The sequence below is a fragment of the Mus pahari genome, chromosome 14 (genome assembly GCF_900095145.1).
Source record: "Mus pahari chromosome 14, PAHARI_EIJ_v1.1, whole genome shotgun sequence".
Taxonomy (NCBI): Eukaryota; Metazoa; Chordata; class Mammalia; order Rodentia; family Muridae; genus Mus; species Mus pahari.
Window position 1 is genome coordinate 17,050,911 of NC_034603.1, and position 4,585 is coordinate 17,055,495.

Below are 4,585 nucleotides of genomic sequence, written 5' to 3' on the forward strand. Positions count from 1 at the left end.
TATATGACCCAGCACAAGGGAAGGCCTGGGCCAAGTAGTGGGAGTGGGTGGGTAGGGGAGCAGGGGCAGGGAGGTATAGGGAACTTTCGGGATAGCATTTGAAATGTAAATAAAGAAAATAATAATGATAAAAATAAATTAATTAATTTTTAAAAAAAAAGAAAAAGTCGGGCATGGTATCATGTTATTGCAATACCAACACTAAGGAGGCAGAGGCAGGCAGATCTCTGTGAGTTCAAGGCCAGCCTTGATCACATAGTAAACTCCTGGACTACCTGCAATACCAACACTAAGGAGGCAGAGGCAGGCAGATCTCTGTGAGTTCAAGGCCAGCCCTGATCACATAGTGAACTCCTGGACTACCAGGAATATACAGTGAGATCCTATCTATAAATAAATAAATAAATAAATAAATAAATAAATAAATAAATACACTTTGGTCTCATTCCATTAACATGAGACATCTGGCATAGCCAAGTTCACAGAGGCAGAAGGCCAGAGACTCCTGGGAGGGAAAGTGGGGAGGTATCATTTAATGGGTAAACAATTCTAAAAATGATTAGTGTAGATAGAGTCCGGGACGGGGCAGCAGCGGAGCCGGAGGCGGCAACATCTGGGCGGCGGTGGCCATGGGCAAGGACTACTACCAGACGCTGGGCCTGGCCCGCGGCGCGTCCGACGACGAGATCAAGCGAGCCTACCGCCGCCAGGTGCTGCGCTACCACCCGGACAAGAACAAGAAGCCCGGCGCAGAGGAGAAGTTCAAGGAGATCGCTGAGGCCTACGACGTGCTCAGCGACCCGCGCAAGCGCGAGATTTTCGACCACTATGGAGAGGAAGGTCTGAAGGGTGGTGGCCCCAGTGGCGGGAGCAGTGGTGGCGCTAATGGTACCTCTTTCAGCTACACATTCCACGGAGACCCCCCATGCCATGTTTGCTGAGTTCTTCGGTGGCAGAAACCCCTTTGATACCTTTTTTGGGCAGCGCAATGGGGAAGAAGGCATGGACATCGATGACCCATTTAACTTTCCAATGGGTATGGGTGGCTTCACCAACATGAACTTTGGACGTTCCCGCCCTTCTCAAGAGCCCACCCGGAAGAAGCAAGATCCCCCAGTCACCCATGACCTTCGGGTCTCCCTTGAAGAGATCTACAGCGGCTGTACCAAAAAGATGAAAATCTCCCACAAGCGGCTAAACCCTGACGGAAAGAGCATTCGAAATGAAGATAAGATTCTGACCATCGAAGTGAAGAGGGGCTGGAAAGAAGGGACCAAAATCACCTTTCCCAAGGAAGGGGACCAGACCTCGAACAACATTCCGGCAGACACCGTCTTTGTTTTAAAGGACAAGCCACACAATATCTTCAAGAGAGATAGCTCTGATGTCATTTACCCAGCCAGGATTAGCCTTCGGGAGGCTCTCTGTGGTTGCACTGTGAATGTCCCTACTCTGGACGGCAGGACCATCCCTGTTGTATTCAAAGATGTCATCAGGCCTGGCATGCGGCAGAAAGTTCCTGGAGAAGGCCTCCCTTTCCCCAAAACACCTGAGAAACGTGGAGACCTTGTTATCGAATTTGAAGTGATCTTCCCTGAAAGGATTCCCATCTCATCCAGAACCATCCTGGAGCAGGTTCTTCCCATATAGCCACCTGCATTCCTCCAGGACTGAGTCAGGGACTTCCAGAGCTGCAGATGTCCAGGCCGTTCACTGGATGCACACTGCGGGAGGGCCCAGTGTTTTCCACAGAATATATTACAATCTTTCAAAGTCACGCACTAGTCTACAGTGGTTTTTCGAGTGATAGACAGGCGGTGGGAACAGCAGCCCTCCTGGAATGGACCCACCCTCTGCACCCCAGCTCCTGTCCAAAGGTGTGAGGCAGGCCTGCAACTGGACTCTTGCCCTCCGTTGTCCTTAGTTTCTGGCTGTCATGTGACAGTGGCCCGCCATCTCAGTTGCCAGACCCTGTGCACTAGTCAGTCTCCACTGTGTGAGAGGTTCTTGTTTTATCTGTATTTGTCCCATGCCTTGTTCCTCCTCCCCAGAAGAATCCTGTCTTGGCCATCTCAAATTGAGACCAATTCCATAGGACTGCCAGGCCAGCACCACAAGCAATATCTGGTTGCAGGACCACAGGGCCAGCCTCCTTCCAGGTTCTGGGGCCTGGCCAGCCAGGAGATCCCCTGGACCTCTGGCTCCATTGACATCAGATGTCTGGCTTACAGTCATAGTACTTGCTGGTCCAGAGGTAGTCCTCGGCCACACCTGGCACTTCTCAGAGGCACAGGTGATTTTGTGGGTGTGTCTGTGTGGGTGTGTGTGTAATGGACTCTGAACTTTCTCAGAAGGATACAATCCTTTTGGATTTTGCACAGTCCTAGATCTAATCCCTTTTGATAAAAGGGTCTTTGCTTCTGATGAAAGGAGCACTGTGGAACGTATGTAAATATGTTTTTATAATTCCACTGGAAGCTGGTTTGCACTCAGATGAAAGCAGCCCCTGTCAACTACTGTCTGTCCAGGGCTGCGATGGGATCAGACCTGGGAGTGAAAGTATCTGTTCTTTGGAGCTAGCCTGGTGCTCTGACCAATCGACTCATTGTAAGTTGCCACTACCAACACAAGACCAAAGTGTGTGACTTGTCATTATGCAGTGTGACAGCATTAAAGACTGATGCTAAACCTCAAAAAAAAAATGATTAGTGTAGGTACTTGGCAGCCATTACAGCTGTACTTAATTCCACAGAATTACCCATTTTAAAGGTCTAGAATGGTAAATTTTATATTATCTGCATTTTACCACAATTTTCTTTAAAATTTCATTTTAACTGTAGGGTCAAACCTGAATTCAATTTCTAACTCTGCCACCGTTGAGCTGTTGTGATCCCAGACAGTTGTTTCATTTTTCTGACTCTCAGATTTATCATTTTATTAGATTATGTGTATGTGTGGTTTTGCTCTCATGCATGTCTGTGCACCACTGCATGCCTGATACCACATGAAGACAGATTGGACGCCCTGTTACTGGATTCACAGACCGTTGTGAGCTGCCCTGGGGATGCTGGGAGTCAAACCCGGATCCTCTGGAAAAGCGGTCAGTGTTCTTAACCACTGAGTCATCTCTCCTGCCCCAGATTGCTGAGTAAGAAAGCGGAGACCCGATTCAAGTCTCTGAAACAGAATGATTAGGAAGAGGGAAATGCTTATTAAGCACAATGCCTAGTACATACTAGTGACCACACCGTAACAATGTTAACAGTTGTACCAGTGTAACACTGACCACACTGGCAAGACTATAAGAGCCCAAAGCATAAAACAGTTCAAGCGTGAACTAAGTCAGGTGATCTGGCAAGGTTTTATAGGCCAAGAAGAGGTATACAGACTTCATCCCAAGCCTATGGAAGGCCACTGGAGTCATTTGAGTAGGCACAGAGAAAGACACAAGAACTAAGCTCGGGATGCACAGATGCCTTCACATTTCACTCAGCCATGGCCTTTTTGTTCACTAACAGACAATGAGGATATTGGCACAGGGCAGACACATTACGAAGGAAGACTACGTGTAACACAGAAAAGGGGGCTCCCTACAGAGAAGTGCCCGGCCAAGCAAGCCTAAAGCATGAACTCCCAAAAGACTGCTCTCTCTTCCCCTTCCACTTTAGACAGCATGGGGTGTCCAGGGGCTTTCTTTGCTTCTGTGACCTACCATCTGTCCCCTGTCCCGTGCCAGACCTTCTTGGGACCTTAACATCTGTAACAAGCAGGGCTGGGTCACAGAACGGTTCGGCTCAGGTTCCAAGCTGCGCGTGCACCTACACCACAGCCTGACCTCATTTCAACATGGCCTCGTGGTCGCGTCTTACCCACCATCCACTCAATGTCCTGAAAAAACCTGCTCTCCCCTGACACCTCAGCTTGTGTGTGAAAACTCCAGGTAATGAGAAGACATGTCGCATTCCCACATCACTGGCAGGCGCCCGTCTCCTCCATGGATATCAGCTGGAGAGAGCCAGCCTCTCACTGCCTCAGATATTACTCGTGAACACTCTGGGGGAACTCTGGGACTCTCAGGACCAGACTTGGCAGCTGAGTGTGAACCCCTTGGCTGCCTCGGCTACCCCTGATTCACTCACTCACCCACCCAAGCGTTTCAGCAATGTCTTTACAGCTTGACAGGTTCCTTCTCACCAGCTTCACGTTGGCAGCTCCTCCTCTCTGAGAGACGCTCTCTCCGCTTTCTCTCCAAGCTCATCTCTCAGGTCATGTTACATGGTTCATCACTAACCTTATCTCTAAATGATTCAACGAAAGTCATAGTTTTTACCATCTGCCTCTTGTTTTTCTCGTTGTCGGGGCGGGAATGGTGCATTCTCACCTTCGCATCATGAGAAGTAAGTCCGTTTAAATGACAACTTTGTCCCGTAGCAAATGTATAACCTTAAGCCTGAGGATGATTTCTATCACTACACAAGACTGACACTGTCTTAATGACAACCCTTTTCTCGAGCTCTGTCAGTCACCCTTCAGTCTTACAAACTTTCCCCACCACTTTATTAAGCTTGCCAGGTTGCCTTAGATT

At 48.8% G+C, this 4,585-nt stretch overlaps 1 pseudogene; it reads left to right on the plus strand.

Annotated features, from left to right (window-relative positions):
• The first annotated feature begins 624 nt into the window (after positions 1-624).
• LOC110332349 lies at positions 625-1,675 on the plus strand (annotated as a pseudogene).
• The last annotated feature ends 2,910 nt before the right edge of the window (positions 1,676-4,585 follow it).